Here is a 23496-nt window from a genome sequence, read left to right as displayed (position 1 = left end):
TGTTGTATACAGTAACACGCCAATTGTTGATGTAGAAAATGTTCGTTGCTTTATTTCTTCTGAAAACATACATGTATTAATATTACAAAAGAAAATCCTTGTACTAACAGAGTTCACAAATTTTTGTTTAGCAATTTTGAAAAAAATTATATAAAAGATGTTTGACTTGAATTAGAATTGTGCTGCATAGAGAGAAAGGAGTAAGAGACAGGACTGCATTAGTGATGAAGAGAAAATAAAAGGAATAGCCACCTCTTTCAGCAGCAAAGGTTATATAACATGACATGTCCTAATCTAGCAGGGCCAGGATGTGTTATAAACCCGTCCATTAACATCAAAATGAAAACCAAATAGCTGTTGCCATGGACTGAGTGAACAGAAGAATAAAAAGCACAAACAAAGCAAATATATAATAAGAAAAATAATAAGTCTGATGGAGCTGTGAAGCAGACCCAGAATGCCCGCTAGGTTTTATGCTTTATGACTAATCCCAAATTAAGGAATTGCCAGAGGTTCTAAAAAGACGTGTGCTTAAGCATGCTGTCTCGGACAGGCTCAGGGATTTGTGTATTTTTAATATAAGATGTGCTATTGATTCCTGTGAAGAAAGTGGTTTGTTGGGTGGAGGATAAGGAGATAATAAGTTATTCTATTTTTGAAGTAAGGGCTCTTGCCAAATAAAGGATCTGTTTCCATAGAGTAGTCTGTTATGGACTCTTGGTCTTCTGATCAACAATAAAACTGACCAGCACTATGATAAACAATGTTCTTTACTGGTTCTGTAATGGCGGGGTAGGGAGACAGACAGGTGAGCCCTAATCTACCCGCCACTCAGTCCCTGCCTACTTGCAACGGCCCGTCCTAAGCGACGGCGTACAACTGGGCGACGGTCCCTACGCTCACTAAGTGCACGACAGACAAACAGACAAGGGTACACAGAAGCTAAGGGAAATGGGGCTGTTGCCCACGGCAACCCCGTGAGCAACAAGAATAGTGAACGAGCCGAGTCAAACCAGGAGTGGACGAGGTACAAAACACAGAGCAGGAGAATAGTCAGTCAAGCCAGGGTCAATATGAAGCAGAAGGTAAGTAGCAGAGCAGAGCCAGGAAACAGACTGAAAGAATCACAGGCAAAGGAGGAGCAGGAAGTGATGGTATAAATAGACTGAGGGCGGGAGCTAGCTCCGTCTGGCCAGGCTGTGATAGGCTCCCCCACTCCTCAGCCTCCCAGGCTGATTGGTGGAAGAAGGAGTCACTCGACCAGACTTAGGAGCAGGTGCAGAGTGAGTAACCACGGGCGTCGACACAGAAGCTATGTCACGCAGATCCTTTACAGGTTCATCATACTGTATCAAAAGCTGTATCTGCTGGAATGACATAACGATTTTCAAAAAAACAAAGTCGTTTTTAGATACATCCTCAGATAGTTCTCCAAGGTAGTGTGCACCTTCACATAACCTTAGTATTGAAAATGTAGTCCATTAAACACCATCTCCATGAAGGTGCAAAAAAAATTCCAAAACTGAGGGGTATTTACCATCAGTTGTTTCTTCCCATAGGAGTTTTATCAGTAAAGGAAAGACACTAAGCATTGGTACAAGCCAATGGCATCACAAACAGAAGGTAGCTGTTGTATGTGCACCTACTACACAGCTTCCCGTGAGGGTGGAGAGGGCCAAAACGTTTAGGAGACATATAAATAGCTAAGCTGAGTCTTTTCAAGCAGTCATATGCAGCAAAAAGCTCACTTAGGTCTACACAGGGTGAAGTAGCCGCCACCTGACATCTGATTTCCAGAGAAGGCTTAGGCTAACTAACTAGTGGAAGGTGACCGGATCAGTATATCCGTATATCAGTATATTTGCTACGACCCATTTTTCACATACAAGTTATGATAAAAATAAGGGCCTGTTCACATCAGCGTTCGGTTCCGTTGATGGGTTTAGTCAGACCTTTCCGTCAGAGCAACCCATCAACGGAAAGGCAAACGAAAACCATAGCTTTCCGTTAGCATTACCATTGATTTCAATGGTAATGCTTCCGTTCCGTAAGGTTTCCTTTTTCTTGGCGGAAACAATAGTGCAGTCGACTGCGCTATTGATTGCGGCAAAAAAAACGGAAACCTTACAGAACAGAGACAAAAGGAAACCATTTGCAACTGAAGCATTACCACTGAAATCAGTGGTAATGCAAAAGGAAGCTATGGTTTCCGTTTACATTTCTGTTGATGGGTTCCTCTGACGAAAAGGTCTGACGGAACCCATCAATGGAAACCAATGCTGATGTGAACACATAGAACTATTTCAATGATTGATAAATATAGTTGGTGAAAATTAATCTTTCATAAATCAACATTATTGTCAGCTTTTGTCTAATTGTGTTAGGTCGTCCTCCGACTTTCCTACCGAAGTACATTGCTAGTATGATTGAATATGCATTTCAAAATCGGTCCTACTACATGGTGGTCCTTTGTTCAAAACAATGATCACTGATCGGTGGTTTGGTCCTAAACATCACTGTATATGTATGATGATACAGCTATTTTAACCCCTTCCCGACATGGAAACATCATGGAAAGCTAGTGCTTCCCGAAATTTGCCGTATCCATACGCCAAATGCTTGACACCGGCTCAGAAGCTGAGCCGGCGCCATCATCGCTGGATGTCAGGGATATCTTACAGCTGAAATCCGGCTGTAATGACGGGGACCGAATTTAGCTTTGATCCCCGCCATTAACCCCTTAAATGCAGCGCTCAAACGCGATCGCTGCATTTAAGGTGTTTGCAGCTCATCGGAACCCCAGCAATAAAATTGCTGGGGTTCCGGTGGCTGCAACGGCCACCAAGGCATATTACTGGCCTCCCGCTCTGCCTAGCATGGAAGCCGTTCAGGACCTGCCCGGCTGTGGAGCCTGAACGGCTTCCGTAGCCGCCGGCAAGATGGCGCCGGCTTAGGAGCTGAGCCTGCGTCATCAGCGGTGGATGTCAGCTGTATGTTACAGCTGACATCTACCTGTAACGGCAGGAACCGGAGCTATTAACCCCTTCAATGCAGCGAAAAATTTTATTGAATTCTTAATGAAGAAAAAGTATTGTTTTTATTTTCACTGCCCAATTCTAATAAAATCTATGAAACACCTGTGGGGTCAAAATGCTCACTACATCCCTAGATGAATTCCTCAAGGGGTGTAGTTTCCTAAATGGAGTCACTTTTTGGGCGTTTTTATTGTTTTGTCCCCTCAGGTGATTTGTAAATGTGACATGGCAGATAGAACGAGGCTCCCATAGGAATGCATTGAGAGCCTGACTTCCGGTTTTCTGAAAAGCAGTGATTCCAGACCAGGTCAGAGTGAAGATCACGTGGGCAGCGCTAGACCCGAAAACTACACGATGTTGGGATCGGTAAGTATTTCTGCACACAGCACCCCACTGAAAACACCAATGTACAAATGGAGGGGGCAATAAAATAAAAAAGTGGAGTGCTTCTTTAACTACATACCGTACTTTTAGTAATCTGCTTACAGCAAAACACATTATTTCAGAACTAGATTTAAAATTTCAAAGCAAAAATGCATAGGTCCGAACTGGAGATGGTATCATTATACAAATTACAGCTAATGAAAGGCAGAGAAATGCAGAGGTTTATCCAGAAAACACATTCTTATATCAATCTCAGAGCTTTTACCGAACAAAGGAACCAGTCAGGATGATGGTGCAGTATATCAAAAAAGCAAACACTTCACAATCTCCAAGGAATAAAGTTCTTGTATAAATAAAAGCTTGAAAAATGTTTTCACTACAGAAGAAAGAGTAGGCAAAGAAACTGTGCAGTACCATGGATTTACTACAACCAGAATAGAAAATAAAGTGTCTTATGCATAATGCACACTATGGATCCCTGCTGTCACAACTTCACACATTTTATTGATAGTTTTAATACAGTATGCTTTGAAGATGTTCCAAATGAGGAAACCGAGGACTGGTAGGAATGGAGGATACATGGGGAGAGGTGAATTATGCTAGGGCTGAATTGATAGCAAAGTGTGAATTGAAAAGCACAACACGCAAAAAATAAATATTATATCTGTGGACCCTTTGGCAGACTGAAATAGATGTGCAAGTTGCTTTATAAATACACATAGCGCTGAGAATAATAAAAAGAAAATGCAAATATTCCTTCTTTGGGGAAAAAAGTTAACAAGACGTGTTTTTTACATGAGGGTTTAAAATGATAGTTCTGCCTTTTTTTTTGTTCTGGGGCACTGTGGCTGGTACTTCTAGTGGGGCCCTGTTAATTAATCTGTTAGGCCCCATGCACACGAACGTAAAAACGTCCGTAATTATGGGCCGTAAATTACGGCACGTTTTTAAGGGCCCATGGACTTCTATTGACCACGGGTACCTCCCCGTATGCTTACGGGAAGGTGCCCGTGCCGTTGAAAAATATAGAACATGTCCTATTTCAGGCCGTAATTACGACACGGCAGGCCCATAGAAGTCTATGGTGCTCCCGTAATTACAGGTGACTACGTGTGTGCACCCGTAATTACGAAAAGAACTAAGTGTACCAAGGCACACTGAAAGCCAATTTCCCAACTGCTGACTGGTATTATTTAAAAAGTAACTTTTATTGATTTTGCCACTAAGAATGTCCAGGTGGACATAAACAATAAATACAAACAGTTAAAAGTTATAGCCGATGTTGCTGCCAAGTAATTACGGGAGCGTTGCTAGGCGACTTCAGTAAATAGTCACTGTCCAGGGTGCTGAAAGAGTTAAACAATCGGCAGTAACTGTTTCAGCACCCTGGACAGTGACTTCCGATCACAATATATATCAACTTGTAAAAAAAAAGAAAACGTTCATACTTACCCAGAACTCCCTGCTTCTTCCTCCAGTCCAGCCTCCTGGGATGACGTTTCAGCCCATGTGACTGCTGCAGCCAATCACAGGCCAATCACAGGCTGCAGCGGTCACATGGACTGCCGCGTCATCCAGGGAGGTCAGACTGGATGTCAAGAGAGGGACGCGTCACCAAGACAACGGCCGGGTAAGTATGAATTTCTTTTACTTTTTCTGCAGAAAGGGCTGTCCCTTCCCTCTATCCTGCACTGATAGAGAGAAGGGCTGCCGATTACTGCAGTGTAATTTTGCAGCGAAAACGTGCCCGTAAATACGGGTGGAATACGGGTGATACCGGACTCGTAAATACTGGTGCAATACGGGTCGAATACGTGTGACCAAGGACCCGTATTTACGCCAGTATTTACGGGAGGACAAAAATACGTTCGTGTGCATGAGGCCTTAGGCTGGTTTCACACGACCTATTTTCAGACGTAAACGAGGCGTATTATGCCTCGTTTTACGTCTGAAAATAGGGCTACAATACGTCGGCAAACATCTGCCCATTCATTTGAATGGGTTTGCCGACGTACTGTGCAGACGACCTGTTATTTACGCGTCGTCGTTTGACAGCTGTCAAACGACGACGCGTAAAAATACAGCCTCGTCAAAAGAAGTGCAGGACACTTCTTTGGACGTTTTTGGAGCTGTTTTCTCATAGACTCCAATGAAAACAGCTCCAAAAACGGACATAAAAAACGCAGCGAAAACGGCGCGAAAAACGCAGCGAAAAATGCGAGTTGGTCAAAAAACGTCTGAAAAGCAGGGTCTGTTTTCCCTTGAAAACAGCTATGGATTTTCAGACGTTTTTGGTCACTACGTGTGCACATAATTAAGAGACAATTTTTCCACTTTACTCAAAGCTTCTATAAGGCCCCCTGGGGCACATGGCTGTGCCCGTAATCACGGCAGGCCGCGGACAATCACACGTATATTGGGAGCAGGGCCTGTAAAATAAAAAAACTGTCCTAATTTTTGTGGGTCATTTCTACGGCCGGACACCTTCCCGTAAATATACGGGAAGGTGTCCATGGATAATAATAATGAATGGGTCCTACGGTAGGGCAATTAATTGAAAAAAAAAAAGCGAGATTCAGCTGCTTCTGTAACTGCCATTCACTACTATGGGAGTAACGGAAACATCGTAGCTCAGCGAGTAATGCTGTTTCCGTAACTCATCCATGTTTTGCAGCATATTATACCAGCAATCTAATGATCGCTGGTTCAAGTCCCCTAGGGAAACTAATAAAATGTGTAAAAAAAAAAAAAAAAGTTAGATACATTTAAACGTTTAAAAAAACAAACCCCTTTTCCATATTTCCCCAAGCACAATGTAAAAATAAAAAAAAAATATTACAAAAATTGATATCGATGCGTCCGTAAAAGTAAAAAACTATTACAATGACGCACAGTGGACGGGGTAAAAAAAACTTAATTTACAACCCCAGAATCGTTGTCTTTTGGTCACCGTAGCGCTAAAAAGAATTAAATAAAAAAAGTGATACAAAAAAATTTGTATGTACCAAAAAATGGTGCTAAGAAAAACTACAGCTCGTCCCGCAAGAAATAAGCCCTTACACTGCTCAAACGATGGAAAAATATAAGTTATGGCTCTAAGAATGTGGTGAAACTGAACAAATTATTTTTTTTAACCAATAGTTTTTTCTTTGTAATTTTTTCCTATTTTCTGTTGTCTAAAACCTGGGTGTGTCTTATGTTCACACGACAGCGCAAAATACGTCTGAAATTACGGAGCGGATTTCAGGAGAAAACAGCTCCTGAATTTCAGACGTTTTTACATGTACTCGCGTTTTTTGCGGCGGTTTTTACGGACGTAATTGGAGCTGGTTTTCATTGGAGTCAATGAAAAACATCTCCAATTACGTCCCAAGGAGTGTCCTGCACTTTGACGCAGGCGTAATTTTACGCGCCGTCTTTTGACAGCGACGCGTAAAATTACACCTCGTCTGCACAGAACATCGTAAAACCCATTTCAGGCAATGGGCAGATGTTTGCAGACGTATTGGAGCCGTCTTTTCAGGCGTAATTCGAGGCGTAAAACGCCTCCATTACGTCTGAAAATAGGTCGTGTGCACATACCCTTATAGTGAGGTGCGTCGTATAGTCAGAAAAATACGGTATTTGCTTTTGCATCGCCGCTTTCCAAGAGCCGTAACTTTTTTAGTCGATGTAGCCTTAGGAGGACTTTTTTTTTGCAGAACGTGAGGTAGATTTAATTGGTACTATTTTGGAGTACATGGGACTTATTTATTAACTTATCTTATTTTTTTGGTGGGGGGGAATAGAAAACAAAAGAATTTTCAACCGTTGTTTTTGTGTGTTTTTTGTATGGCGTTCACCCAGCGGTTTAATGTGTTAACGTTATTGTTCGGGCCGTTACGATCTAGGCGATACCATATATGTGTTTTTTTGTTGTTTTTTTATACTTCTAGTAAATAAAAACACTTTTTATGGAAAAAAGTGGTTTATTTTTTAATAAACTTTATTTAACGGTTTTAATTTTTTTTATTTTTAGTCCCACCAGGGGACTTTGCAATGCGATCTTCTGATCGCAAATATAATGCTCTGGTATATTTAGTATACTTAGTATACCAAAGCATTATTAACTGTCAGTGTAAGGGTTTGTCCACGCGTAATGGAATTGCTGCGTATTTTCCGTCCGGAATTGCGGACGGAAAATACGCATCATAATACAGTAGCAGCAAAGTGGGTGAGATTCACCAAATCTCATCCACACGCTGCGTAAAATTTCCATCCAGAAAGTCACCTGCGGTGCGTATTTTTCGTACCGCAGCATATCAATTCCTGCTGCGAAAAGTGGACTGAATTGCTGCATTTCTTAGGAGGAGATGTCTCCATCTTCCAGCATTGAAAAAAAAAATGCTGAAAAATCCGCACCATTCTCTGCAGTAAAAAAAATTAAGTAAATGGTGCGGTTTTTCCGCAGCAGATTGTCTGCTAGTTTCAACGAAAATACTGCAGAAATTTTCTGCAGCAATTCCGTTACGTGTGGACAAGCCCTAAAACTGACAGGCAATTAGGCCATGCTTCCAGCAAGGCTTAATAGGCATATAGCCCGGGCAGGCCTGGGGGCCTTTATCAGGCCCCCGGCTGCCTTGGCAACCAGTCGGTGGTCGGCGATCGTGGGCCGCCAAATTGGTGACAGAGGGAGCCCCCTCCCTCTGCCAAACCACTTAAATGCCGAGGCCCACACGATCACAATCACGTACATGCACAGCGGAATGTGCAAATGGTTGCCTTTCCATGACATGCATGTACGTGATTATGTGCCCAGGTGTTAAACAATGCAAACCAAACAAACATCCACCTGAGTTTCCCTTTGGCCTCCTTCACACACACTATTTTTCAGCGCTTTTAAACGCTTGTAAAAAACATTTATATTTTTTAAAAAAACAACAATTTTCAACAGTTTTTTTGGGCGTTTTTCAAAGTCCTAAAAATAAGTTTGTGGCAAAACATAAGAAACTCCATAACCTGCTCTGTTTTGAAAACCACTGAACCCAAAAACGCAACCCAAAACACAACAAACCAGAATGCTGTGTATGTAGATTTTTCTACATTTCACAGACAGTAAAATCTGGCCAAAACATTTGGGAACTAAAGAAAAAACCACGATATAAAAAACGCAGCTAAACACTTTTTGTAAATTCAGCCCTAAGGCTGGGTTCACACGACCATGTTACGTCCGTAATGTACGGAACGTAATTCGGCCGGAAGACCCGGACCGAACACAGTGCAGGGAGCCGGGCTCCTAGCATCATAGTTATGTATGATGCTAGGAGTCCCTGCCTCTGCGTGGAACTACTGTCCCGTACTGAAATCATGATTACAGTACGGGACAGTTGTCCTGCAGCGAGGCAGGGACTCCTAGCATCGTACATCACTATGATGCTAGGAGCCCGGCTCCCAGCACTGTGTTCGGTCCGGGTCTTCCGGCCGAATTACGTTCCGTACATTACGGACGTAACATGGTCGTGTGAACCCAGCCTTAGGTCTTTTACTAAACACAAAACTCATCATCTATGCATACACACTGTGCACGCCAAGCTGAGAAACTAGATACAGAATGAGGACTTGCTACAGACGAACCCAATTTTTATTCAAATTAAGTCATAATTATGTATTTGTAATCTATAAAATACACTAAAAACAGCACATAAAAATACGGTCCATGGCAATATAGACAAAATACTTATTTATTACATTTAAAATAATGTGTTTGATGGATTTAACAAAAGTGTCTGATGCTTATGAATTCTTAAACAAGTGAAATGTACACTAAATTATTTAACGTGCAGACTGTTGGAATGTCATCTGCATTACAAAAATTGATATTTATTTCACCGACAGGTAAGGATACACTCCTTTAGCCCTATTTCACACTGTGCAGATTTGGTCAGTATTTTGCATCCATGTTTAAAACCAAAATCAAGAGTGGATCGCAAGCACTGAAAAATGTATAATGAAGATAAATACTTTTTTTTTTGCATACACTCCTGCACTTGTCTAAAAAACATAAAATGCAAAATATGGACCAACCCAAACCGTGTGAAATACATAATATTTTAGTCTTCTCAATCACAATATTTCAGATTACATTAACGGGTATGTCCACTTTTGCAAACATTTTATTACATATGAAACAACAAATTAAGCAAATTTGCAAACAGTCGTGATTGAACTATTCTACAATTTTTTGTCTACAGCTTCTATGCAGGTCTACGTGTCTACATGGTTATAGACTACAAATAAACCCTGTATAGTCTATACATTATATGGCCAAACGTATGTGGATACCCCTCTAAATTATTGCGTTCAGGTGTTTCAGCCACACCTATTACAAACAGGTGCATAAAATCAAGCACACAGCCATGTAACCTCCATAGACAAACATTGGTAGTAGTAGAGTGCTGAATAGTATACAAATCCGCTATCCTCCGTTACATCATTCACTACAGAATTCCAAATTACCTCTGGAAGTAACATCAGCACAAGAACTGTACATCAGGAGCTTCATGAAATGGGTTTCCATGGTCGAGTAGCTGCACACAAGTCTAAGCTCACCATACACTATGTCAAGCGTTGGCTGGCGAGGTGTAAAACTCGCCGGCATTGGACTCTGGAGTAGTGGAAATGTGTTCTCTGGAAAGATGGCTCATGTTTCATAATTGCAAGTCTGTGTGGTTTTCGACTGCTTTGCGGCCACACCTTGGTCGAACAGGGGTCACTACGTGCCAGGATCCGGACATAGATGGCCAGCTCTAACAATGCCTGACTGCTTACACATAAAGAAGACAAAATCGATTTCACTTATTACAGTAAAACTTCGCACCAATTTATTAACAATTAGTACTGATCACTTTCAGATGTTTCTAGAAAGTAAAAGACAATGAAAGTAAAGTGGTCAGTTTTACTAGGAAAGCCATGTATTTACTTAGAACTACAATCTCTTTCATAAGTAGCTTTACAAAAGTACAAAGCATACAGTAATAACACAGTGTTACCGGGCCATCTGTAAGCAAACTGGCTGTAGTAAAGAGACAATCGAAGGATTACATGGAATCATAGATTAATATTGCATCTCTGCTAGGTTGGATTCGCAAATGCGGTTTCTGGTGCAGTTTTCTTTGTCAAATATAGGAGTGAATCCAAAACAGAGAAGTAAGGGTCAGATTTATTAATACTGCAATCACGATCACTACACTACAATGGGGTATTTATCAGTATTTTGTAGGACAGCCTTTATTTTTTTTAAAACATCATTACAGCGATGTCTCATTGTGCCAAAAAGTGTCCTTCGTAATTACATAGTCAAAACCGTTAGACGATTGTGGGGTGCTGGTGGTTGTTATAGCAATCTGGGGGCCTAACAAAGGCCATCTTGGTGTTACTATTGAGCCCTTATTAGGAACAGGCAGAAAGTACAAAACACTGCAAAACAACAATCGCTTTCTCAAGTCCCCTAGTGGAACGCAAACAAATATAAATAATAAGTTAAATAGAGTATTATCTCAACTACAGGTACCAAATAGAAAAAAAAAATATTCATAAATTGATAATCATGTAAAATTACAGATAGCCTATGCATATCAGTGAAGATCCCAATTACTCAGGTAATTTGCCATTTGATGATAAATTATACATAATTAGGACTCATGTTTCTCTATTGGGGTAATGTTATCAGGCCTTATAATGGAATGGAATTGATTTAAAAACAGAATTTTTTTTTCTATCAGCACTCCGACGTGCCTGGTTTCCCTGAGGAGCTCTAGCCGTTGTACATGGGCATTAAATACACCAAATGCCAACCTGTGTCTAGTGTTAGCACACCCATCATCACAGTTGGGTGTATTACCAATGATCAGTGGATTTTGTTCTCCATTGATTGATTGATTGATTGATTGTTTTACAGACCAAGTACAGTATGCTATATTAAGAAAGCATATAAATCCAGAAAATAAAAGGTCTATGCTGACATACAGGTCTCATATAGTGGCATTTCCTTTGCTGTTAAACACTTTTATTGCCACAAAAAATGTCTAGCAAGAACTAGAGTCTTTGCTGCTGTTCACACCTATTATCTGAATTCATCCTAACAAAATGAATGCAGTGCATATTAGTCAAAGGTTTAATTTAAAGAAAATATAAACTTGTCTTGTAAGTAGAATACAGTACATTTCACAAATGTAATTTTGCCCCTATATAAAACCACAGTTAAAGCAGGTGTCAGGGCTCATTGGGGCCCATTTTTCAATATGGTGCCTTAAGACCCTTGTGCACGAACCAATGACTGGGCAAATGAGCGTTCATATGAACGCTTGCTCCTGATCATTGCCCTGTGTAAACAAGGCAACGATCAGCCAATGAATGAGCAAACACTCGTTCATCAGCTGATTGGATCGTTTATGCAGCACTCAATATTATCGTTGTCGGCAGCACATCTCCCAGTGTAAACAGGGAGATGTGCTGCAGAAAATGAAGCACAAAATGATGGAAATGCATGGGGACGAGCGATCGTAGTAAAAGAAGCAAACGAGCGCCGATTAACAAGCTGTCTCGTTGATCGGCACTCATTTTTATGGCCCATGTAAAAGGACCCTTAGAGCTGCACAGCGATTGCTGGAGAACCACCCACTGACTGGCTGAATGTTTACTTCAAATAAGTGTTCTGTTAACTTATAAAAAGAGTAAAACACAAAAATTGCGCACAACCCGACACAAACAAACAATTTTCTTTTTTTTGTTGAGCAGTTTATTTAGCAGCAGCTCGAAGTTACTTTGGTGCTGCAATTCCCTATGGGTATTAATACATGCCACCAGCACTTCATGTTCCCAGAGTCAGAATTTCTAGTTATGAAATTAATATTTCCATGGAGAAAATACACCTTAGGGGTGATCTTGTGAACATGTATATATATATGTGTGTGTGTGTGTGTGTGTGTGTGTGTGTGTGTGTGTGTGTGTGTGTGTGTGTGTGTCGGCAATACAGCACTTGCACATAATCTGTACCTTCCAAGGACTCTACAAAGGACATTCATCGCGTGTGGAGAAGACATTTCAGACTAGGAAATCAGTATAGGAAAGGGTTCTTTACAGTAAGGCTGTGTTCACACGACCTATTTTCAGGCGGAAACGAGGCGTATTATGCCTCGATTTACGCCTGAAAATATGGCTCCAATACGTCGGCAAACATCTGCCCATTCATTTGAATGGGTTTGCCGACGTACTGTGCCGACGACCTGTAATTTACGCGTCGTCGTTTGACAGCTGTCAAAAGACGACGCGTAAAATTACAGCCTCGTCAAAAGAAGTGCAGGACACTTCTTGGGACGTTTTTGGAGCCGTTTTCTCATGGACTCTATTGAAAACAGCTCCAAAAACGGCCGAAAAAACGGCGTGAAATCGCAGCGGAAAACGTGAGTTGCTCAAAAAACTTCTGAAAATCAGGTGCTGTTTTCCCTTGAAAACAGCTCCGTATTTTCAGACGTTTTTGGCTCAGCGTGTGAACATACCCTTAACCCCTTAAGGACGCAGCCTAGTTTGGGCCTTAAGGCTCAGAGCCCATTTTTCAAATCTGACATATTTCACTTTATATGGTAATAACGTCGGAATGCTTAAACCTATCCAAGCGATTCTGAGATTGTTTTCTCGTGACACTTTGGGCTTCATGTTTGTGGTAAAATTTGGTCGATATATTCAGTCTTTATTTGTGAAAAATTGCAAAATTTAGAGAAAATTTACAAAAAATAGCATTTTTCAGAATTTAAATGTATCTGCTTGAAAAACAGACGGTTATACCACCAAAAATAGTTACTAGTTCACATTTCCCATATGTCTACTTTAGATTGGCATCGTTTTTTGAACATTATTTTATTTTTCTTGGACGTTACAAGGCTTAGAACATAAACAGCAATTTCTCAAATTCTTAAGAAAATTTCAAAAGCCTTTTTTTGAAGGTGCCAGTTCAGTTCTGAAGTGGATTTGAGGGGCCTATGTATTAGAAACCCCCATAAAACACCCCATTTTAAAAACTAGACCCCTCAAAGTATTCAAAACAGCATATAGAAAGTTTTTTAACCCTTCAGGCATTTCACAGGAATTAAAGCAAAGTGGAAATGAAATTTGCAAATTTCATTTTTTCTGCTGAATTTCAATTTTATTCAATTTTTTTTTAGTAACAGAGAAGGTTTTACCAGAGAAATACTACTAAATATGTATTGTCCAGATTCTGCAGTTTTTAGAAATGTCCCACATGTGCCTCTAGTGCGCTCGTGGACTAAAACACAAGCCCTAGAAGCAAAGAAGCACCTAGTGCATTTTGAGGCCTCTTTTTTATTAGAATATATTTTAGGCAGCATGCCAGGTTTGAAGAGGTGTTGAGGTATCAAAACAATGGAAACCCACCAGAAGTGACCCCATTTTGGAAATTACACCCCTCAAGGAATTCATTTATGGTTTTTGTTATCATTTTGACCGCACAGTTTTTTCACAGCACCTATTTGAATTGGGCTGTGAAATGAAAAAAATGATATTTTTTCCAATAAGATGTCATTTTTGATCAAAATTTCTTATTTTCACAGGGAACAACATACCCCATTTTGTTGCCCAATTTGTCCTTAGTGCGGCAATACCCCATTTGTGGTGATAAACTGCCGTTTGGGCCCATGGGAGGGCTCAGACGGAAAGGAGCGCTATGTGTTTGTTGGAGTCCAGATTTTGCTGGATTGGTTTTCGGGTGCCATGTTGCATTTGCAGAGCCCCAGAGGTATCAAAGCAATGGAAACCCACCAGAAGTGACCCCATTTTGGAAACTACACCCCTCAAGGAATTCATTTATGGTTTTTGTTATCATTTTGACCGCACAGTTTTTTCACAGCACCTATTTGAATTGGGCTGTGAAATGAAAAAAATGATATTTTTTCCAATAAGATGTCATTTTTGATCAAAATTTCTTATTTTCACAAGGAACAACATACCCCATTTTGTTGCCCAATTTGTCCTTAGTGCGGCAATACCCCATTTGTGGTGATAAACTGCCGTTTGGGCCCATGGGAGGGCTCAGAAGAAAAGGACCACCATTTGGCCTACTGGAGCTTTTCTGGTGCTAAGTCATGTATGCAGAAGCCCCTGAGGTACCAGTACAGTTGAAACCCCCGAGAAGTGACCCCATTTTAAAAACTACACCCCTTAAGACATTCATCTAGAGGTGTAGTAAGCATTTTGACCCCACAGGTACTGTGTAAAAGATAATGCGCAGCAGATGGTGCAGTGTGAGATTTGCAATTTTATATATATATATGCCATTTCAGTGTCCAATATAGTGTGCCCAGCATGCGCCACCGGAGATATACACCCCTTAAATTGTAATGTGGGTTCTCCTGGGTACGGCAATACCCTACATGTGGCTGTTATCAGCTGCCTGGGCATACGGCAGGGCTCAGAAGGGAAAGATGAGGGGGGTAAGCTGTGCGGAGTGCATCAGGGTAAATTAAAAATCAAGGGATGTATGATACATTTTAAAACAATCTTTTATACAGAGCCCTGGTTTTTCGGGACACGTGTCACATTGGTATATTGTGTTCTTCCTTATCCCCCTCTTATAGCAGACTCTGCACCTCTTTTGACTCTTTCCCTTTCCACCGGTTTGGGGAACTTCTCCTGGAAAGTGTTGCCCTGGTACGATGCGTGTGGCCTCGCTTCCAGAAGTACTGGGTGCCCCCCCTTCCTGGTCCCTAAAGATTAGATCTTGAAATTCCAGGAAAGTTCCCCTCTGGCCTGAACATCGACGTAGCACGTACACATTGTACAAAGCCATCTGTATGATGTGCCCGGCCAGCTTCTTATACCACACCGCATGGCGCTGTAGGGCTTCAGGACTTGATTTGACAAGTCCATCCCTCCCATGTACCTATTGTAGTCCAGGATGCAGTCTGGTTTGCGGGTGGCCTTTCCTTCATATATCCTAAATCTGTAGGTATACCCTGATGCCCTCTCGCAGCTTATACATCTTCACGCCATACCTTGCCCTCTTACCCGGCAGGTACTGGCGGAATTGAACCCTCCCTTTAAAATGTACCAGGGACTCATCAATAGAAAAACACTTCTCGGGGGTGTATGCTTGGGAAAACCGGGCACTGGAACGGTCTAATAGGGGTCTCCGTTTATCCAAACGGTCAAAACTGGGGTCATCTCGGGGTGGGCACGGCTCATTATCAGTATAATGTAAGAAGCGAAGTATTGCCTCATTTATTTATTTTTTTAGGTTCCAGTTCATTTCTGAAGTTGCTTTGAGGGGCCCATATATTAGAAACCCCTATCAAACACCCCATTTTAGAAACTAGACCCCTCAAAGTTTTCACAACAGCATTTAGAAAGTTTATGAACCCTTTAGGTGTTTCACAGAAATTTAGAGCAAAGTAGAGGTGAAATTTACTCTTTTTATACCATTTTTTTTATAACACAAAAGGATTTATCAGAGAAACACAACTCAATACTTATTGCCCAGATTCTGCAGTTTTGAGAAATATCCCACATGTGGCCCTCGGGCGGTAATGGACTGAAGCACCGGCCTCAGAAGCAAAGGAGCACCTAGTGGATTTTGAGGCCTCTTTTTTATTAGGCACCATGTCCGGTTTGAAGAGGTCTTGTGGTGCCAAAACATTGGAAACCCCCCAAAAGTGACCCCAATTTGGAAACTAGACCCCTTGAGGAATCCATTGTAGTTTTCTTGGGGTGCATGCGGCTTTTTGATCAGTTTTTATTCCATTTTTAGGTGGCGTGGTGACTAATAAACAGCAATTCTACTATTGTTTTTTTATTCTTTTTTTTTTACAGCGTGCACCGTGCGCTATAAATGACATATTCACTTTATTCTGCGGGGCGATACGATTACGGCGATACCAGATGTTTATAGTTTTTTTTTATGTCTTATGGCGTTTGCACAATAAAATACGTTTTGTAAACAATCATTCACTTTTTGTGTTGCCTTATTCTAAGAGCCAGAACGTTTTTATTTTTCAATCAATAAAGCCGTGCGAGGACTTATTTTTTGCGTAACGAACTGTAGTTTCGATCAGGACCATTTTTCGGTACATGCGACTTTTTGATCTCTTTTTATTCCATTTTTTGGGAGGTGAAGTGACCAAACAATTGTGATTGTGGTACGGTTTATCAATATATTTTTTTACGGCGTTCACCGTGCGGGATAAATAACAAAATAATTTTGTAGTTCAGGCCGTTACGGACGCGGCGATACCAATTATGTATAGTTTATTTGTTTGTTTATATATTTAAATTAATTATAAATGACTGATAAGGGAAAAAGTGGGACTTTTACTTTTATTACTTTTAAAACTTTTATTTTCTTATTTTTACACATCTTTTTTTTACTTTTTTTTTACTTTATTACTTTGTCCCACTAGGGGACATGAGGGCAGGAGGCTCTGATCGCTATTCTAATACACTGCACTACATGCGTAGTGCAGTGTATTAGAGCTGTCAGCTACTCACTGACAGCAAGCATAGTGGGTCCTGACGTTGTCAGGACCCACTAGGCTTCCGTCTATGGCATAGCCGGACGCCATTGTTTGGTGTCCGGTTGCCATAGTCACCATCGCCGGCCGCTATCGTGTAGCAGGCCGGCGATGGCGGATTAACCCCTAAGAAGCCGCGATCGCTATTGAACGCGGCTTCTGAGGGGTTAATCGGCGGGGGAGCTCCGCGATCGGTCCCGGCACATTGAGCAGTGATAGTCTGCTGTCGGAAACAGCAGCTATCACAGCTCATGAACGCGCCCCGCGCGAACGGCGCCGTGTTTACTCCATGACCTACTATTAGGTCACTGAGCGCGAACGCTACAGTTAGCATGACCTAATAGTAGGTCATGGAGCGTTAAGGGGTTAAAGTAGTCAAACTATGGAATTCCCTAGCCCAGGATTCAAAAAAAGCTAGATGTTTATTCACTGCTGAATATTTTTTTCTGAAATAACATAGACATTTTTAATATTTACAAGGAATAAAGAAGAAAATTCACCCCAACATTTGTAAAGCATCTTCTCCCGATTACGGAAATACCCCATATGTGGTAATAAACTGCTGTTTGGACCCACGGCAGCGCTCAGAAAGGAGGAAGCGCCATTTGGATTTTGGAGCGCAGATTTTGCTGGATTGGTTTTTAGTGCCATGTCGCGATTTCAACGCCCTGGAGGGACCTAAACAGTGGAAACACCCCAAAGGTGACCCCATTTTGGAAACTAGACCCCTCAAGGAATATTTCTAGGGGTTTAGTAAGCATTTATACCACACAGGTCTTTTGCAGAATTTAGTAGAATTAGGCCGTGAAAATGAATATAAATATTTTTGTCCACTAAAATATTGAATTTTTTTCATTTTCACAAGGGATAAAGGAGAAAAAGTCGCCCTAAATTTGTAACGCAATCTCTCCCGAGTACGACAATACCCCACATGTGGTAATAATTTATTTTTTGAATAGAAATTAATTAACCTTTGCAGGACTGATCCTTTTTTGCTTTTCCATTTTAGTTTTTCACTCCCCGCCTTCCAAACGCCATAACTTTTTTTATTTTCCCATGAATAGAGCGGCGTGAGGGCTTATTTTTTGCAGGACGAGCTGTAGTTTTATTGGTACCATTTTTTGTTAGATGAACATTTTTGATCACTTTTTATTACATTTTATTTAGAGCTTTGGTGGCCAAAAACAGTGATTTTGGCGGTTTAAATGATGGCAAGTTGCATGATCGAGAACCCAACATTTGATTTTGCAGGCTTCAGAGCTAAAATCAAGCATTCCCTGCTTGTTTACTGTATATTTGTATTCGACTACGCTATTGCTTTCGGCAAAACTACGGGTCCGGTGCACAACAGACACAAAGAACCAAGGGCACCGGATCCGTCATCATTGAAATCAATGGTGATGGAAACAGAAACCTCTGGTTTCCGTCGGTATCAGTTTGTGTCTGCTCAGGGTCCCGTTCTGACGGAAACCTCCGACGGAACGTAATAACAGGACCTCAACGCAGATGTGAACGAAGCCTTAAAGCTACATAAAAACGGTAAAATGCTTCTCAAATGTGAACATACCCTTTAATGTAGCATGAATAAAAAATAGAATAGTAGTACTTATTGAATCTATACATTACTAGATGTGCCTATCATGAAGATATTGTTCTAATATACTATGAACTATGATATTTATGCGCTGGGACTTACGACTACAGATACACTCGAGTATGGCTTATGCCACTGCAGCAGAAATACAGCCCAGGAGCTGTAAGAGGTTAAAATGATTCACTCCCCAAAGCCCAGTGCCTTGTGCTCCGGTTACTATGGTAACAAGAGACACGGGAGGTTCACAAAATATTGATGGTGTTTAACAATTAAAACATTTTCATTTTGCTTGGACACTGAATGCCCTATATACAAGTTGAATTGCTGAATACAGGGGAACACTGTATGGACGGAAACACATTCATAATTTTGGATGCAGGTATCGAGAGATATTAAAATGCAATGAAAAGTAAATGGTTTTATGTAACCGGCCAACTATAACCAAGCGTTTGAAAAATGACACGAATACAAATGTCTTTAGAAAAAATACAACTCTTTACAGATTTTTTTTTACCAATACCTTTAACCCCTTCAGGACCAGCCCCATTTTCCAAATCTAACATGTGTCTCTTTATGTGGTAATAACTCTGGAATGGTTTTACTTATCCAAGTGATTCTGAGATTGTTTTTTTGTAACACATTGTACTTTATGTTAGTAGTAAATTTTGGTCGATGTGTTGACATTTATTTTTTTTATAAACAAAGAGTAAAGAAAATTTTGAAAAATTTGCATTTTCCTACATTTGAAATACTCAACTTCTAAAATGGATAATGATACCACACAAATTAGTAAATACATAAGGTTTACTATAGGTTTGTTTTATGTAGGCATCATTTTTTTAATTTAATTTATTTTAAAGAACATTATAAGGTTTAGAAGTTTACTAGCAGTTTTTCAAATATTCAACAAAAGTTGAAAAACATTTTTTTAGGCACCACTTAAATTTTGAACTGGCTATGAGGCGTCTATATATTAGAAACCCCTCAAGTCACCCCATTTTAAAAACTGCACCCCTCAACATATTCAAAACATCATTTAGGAAGTTTGTTAACCCTTTAGGTGTTTCACAGAAATTAAAGCAAAATTGAGGTAAAATTTACAAATTTCATTTTTTCTGGCACATTTTCAATTTAATCTATTTATTTCAGTAACACAGCAAGCGATAACAAAAAAAAACACAAATCAATATTTATTACACAGATTTTGCAGTTTTCAAAAATATATATCACATGTGGCCCTAGTGTGCTACTGGACTCAAACACAGGCCTCACAAATGAAAGAGTACTGTGTGGATTTTTCAAGGCACCATGTCAAGTTTGAAAAGGCACTGAGGTGCCAAAACATTAGCTACACCACAAAAGACACCCCATTTTGGAATCAACACCCCTAAAGAAATGTATCTAGTGGTGTAGTATGCATTCTGACCTCACAGGTTTTTCCATAGAATTTATTAGAATTGGGCTGTGAAAATTAAAAAACAATATTGTTTTTCAATAATATGTAGTTTTAAATTTCCACAAGGAGTTCAAAAGGAAAAAAGCACCCCAAAGATTGTTAGGCAATTTCTCACGAGCATGGCAATACCCCATAAGTGGTCAAACTGCAGTTTGGACACACGGTAGTGCTCAGAAGAAAAGGCGTGCCTTTTAGCTTTTGGAGCACAGATCTTGGTGTAATGGTTTTCTGATGCCATGTCCCATTTTCAAAGCCCCTGAGGTACCAGTACAGTCGAAGCCCCCACAAAGTGACTCCATTCAGGAAACTACCCTCCTTAAGGAATTAATCTGGGGTGTGGTGAGAATTTTGACCCACACAGGGGTTTCAGAGAGTTTATTAGGATTGGGCTGAAAAATAATAATTTTTTTTTGCCAATAATATGTAATTTTAGCTCAAATGTTTTCCTTTTCACAAGAACTATAGGAGAAAAAGCACCCCAATGATTGTAGAGCATTTTCTCCTGAGTACAGCAATTACCCATATGTAGTCAAACTGCTTTTTGGACACACGGCCGGGCTCAGAAGGGAAGGAGCGTCATTTGGCTTTTGAAGCGCAGATTATGCTGAATTGGTTTCTGGGGGCCATGTCAGATTTGCAGAGCCCCTGAAGTACCAGTACAGTAGAATTTCCCCAGGTGTGATCCCATTTTGGAGACTATACCCCTCAAAGAATTAAATTAGGGGTGTAGTGAGCATTATGATCCCTCCTCAGGTGTTTTATAGATTTTATCAGAATTGGGACGTGAAACTGAAATTCTTTTGTTTCCCCATATTATAAAGATTTAGCTCATAATTTTTCATTTCCACAAGGAATACAGGAGAAAAGACACCCCAAAATGTGTTGAACAATTTCACCTGAGTAAGGAAATACCCCATATGTAGTTGTAAACTGCTGTTGGCCGGCAAGGGTCTAAAAGGGAAAAAGCGCAATTTTGTTTTTGGAGTGAAGATTTTACAAAATTGTTTTTTGACACCATGTTGCATGGCGCTAAGGTACCAGTACAGTGAATCCCCCCGAGAAGTGACCCCATTTGGGAAACTACACCCCTTTAAGGAATTTATCATGAGGTGTAGTTAGCATTTTGACCCCACATATTTTGCAGAAATTAGTACACAATAGATGTTGCTGATTGCGGACTTCCACAGATATGCCATTTCACTGCCCAATATGTTGTGCTCAGCTTGTGCCACTGGAGACACCCAGCCCATAAATTGTTAAGCAGGTCCTCCGGAGTACAATAATACCCCATATGTGGTCATAAACTGCTGTTTGGGCAGAATGCCAGGCTCAGAAGGAGCGCCATTTGGCTTTTGGAGAGCAGATTTTGCTTGGTAGCAGCTTTGTTTAGTGTTTTACTGGTGTTGCAGTTTATAATGTGGGGGCATATGTAAGCTGTGCGGAGTACATCAGATTATAATAGGGTAGTGTAATAATGGGGTAAATTAATAATAAAATGAATTATCCATGGATAGTGACGTACGCTTTGAACCAATCCTTTATGCACAGGCCAGTTTTTTGGGGGGCAGGAGTCGCACTACCAGTTAGGTCCAGAATTATTTGGACAGTGAAACAATCCTCATGATTTGGGCTCTTCCTGCCTCCACATTGGATTTGAAATGAAACAACTGAGATGCAATTGAATTGTAGACTGTCAGGTTTAATTCAAGTGATTGAACAACAAGATCCTGTGAAGCGTTTGGGAATTGCAACCATTTTTCTACACAGCCTCCTCATTTCAGGGGCTCAAAAGTAATTGGACAAATTAACATTACCATAAATAAAAAATTTTTTTTTTAATACTTTGTAGAGAATCCTTTGCAGGAAATGACGGCCTGAAGTCTGAAACCCATGGACATCACCACGCGCTGGGTTTCCTCCTTTGTGATGCTGCCTTTACTGCAGCTGTCTTCAGTTGTTGCTTGTTTGTGGGTCTTTCTGCCTTAAGTTCTGTTTTAAGCAGGTGAAATGCATGCGCGATCGGGTTGAGATCTGGTGATCGTCTTGGCCATTGCAGAATATTCCACTTCTTTGCCATAAAAATTTCCTGGGTTGCTTTCGTAGTATGTTTTGGGTCATTGTCTATCTGTACTGTGAAGCGACGTCCAATCAACCTTGCTGCATTTGGTTGTATAGGAGCAGAAAGTCTATCCCTGAACACTAGTGACCCAGTGCCTTTGGCAGCCATGCATGCCCATGCCATCACACTGCCTCCCCCATGTTTCACAGAGGATGTGGTGTGCTTTGGATCATGAGCCATTCCAAGCCTTCCCTATACTTTCTTCCTCCCATCAATCTGGTACAGGTTGATCTTAGTTTCATGCTGTCCAAGAACTGGGCTGGCTTCTTTAGATGTTGTTTGGCAAAGTCTAATCTGTCCTTACTATTTTTGAGGCTGATTAATGGTTTGCACCTTGTGGTGAACCCTCTGTATTTGCTCTCATGAAGTCTTCTCTTTATGGTAGACTTAATACTGATACACCTACTTCTAGGAGAGTTTTCTTCACTTGGGTAGATGTTGTGAAGGGGTTTTTCTTCACCATGGATAGGATTCTGCTATTATCCACCACTGTTGTCTTCCGTGGACGCCCAGGCCTTTTGGAGTTCACGAGATCACCAGTGCGCTCTTTTCTTTCAAGAATGTACCAAACTGTTGATTTGGCCACTCCTAACATTTGTGCTATCTATGGATTTTTTCAGCCTAACGATGGTCTGTTTCACTTGCATTGAGAGCTTCTTTGACCTCATGTAGGTTTACAGCAACAGCTTCCAAATGCAAATGCCACACGTGGAAGAAAACTCCAGACCTTTTACCTGCTTAATTGATGATGGATTAACGAGGGAATAGCCCATGCAGCCCATTAAATAGCTTTTGAGAATTGTCCAATTACCTTTGGTCTCTTGAAGAAAAGGCAGCTGCATATTAAAGAGCTGTAATTCCTAAACCCTTCCTCAAGTTAGGATGTGAATACCCTCAAATTAAAGCTGAGAGTCTGAACTTTAAGCCCATATAGATTATATAAACTGTATATTCAATATGTTTTGGTAAACCGCTAAAATGCCGAAACTGGTCACTGTCCAAATAATTCTGGACCTAACTGTATAAATGGGGTCCGTGGTATTGTACAAAATATCCGCACTCCAGCATTGCCTAATCTTTGACTTCTTCACTAGCCCCAGATTTAGCACAGACCCCAAAATGTCATAGTTTCCGCTGCATTTACAGGGTCTACCAGTGGGGACTAGGAAATGATGACGTGGGGTTTTAGGTGAAGAACTGCTGCACATATAAATTATTCTGGGCCGTCGGTTTGCATTATTGCATTCCGAGAGTCATAACTTTTTATTTTTCCATTGACGAGCTGTGCGAGTGCTTGCTTTTCATGGGACGAGCTGTACTTTTTATTAGTATCATTTTGGGGTACATGCGAT

General features: G+C 40.7%; 1 protein-coding gene across 1 annotated transcript in view; it reads right to left on the bottom strand.

Moving 5' to 3' along the window:
• SH3GL2 (SH3 domain containing GRB2 like 2, endophilin A1) overlaps nt 1–23496 on the bottom strand; it is a 163900-nt gene that overhangs the window by 68324 nt on the left and 72080 nt on the right. The window lies entirely within an intron of this gene.

Source organism: Rhinoderma darwinii, chromosome 1 (genome assembly GCF_050947455.1).
Source record: "Rhinoderma darwinii isolate aRhiDar2 chromosome 1, aRhiDar2.hap1, whole genome shotgun sequence".
In the NCBI taxonomy this organism is placed as follows: Eukaryota; Metazoa; Chordata; class Amphibia; order Anura; family Rhinodermatidae; genus Rhinoderma; species Rhinoderma darwinii.
The sequence above is the reverse complement of the archived record's forward strand: the minus strand, read 5'-3'. Positions and strand labels throughout refer to the sequence as shown.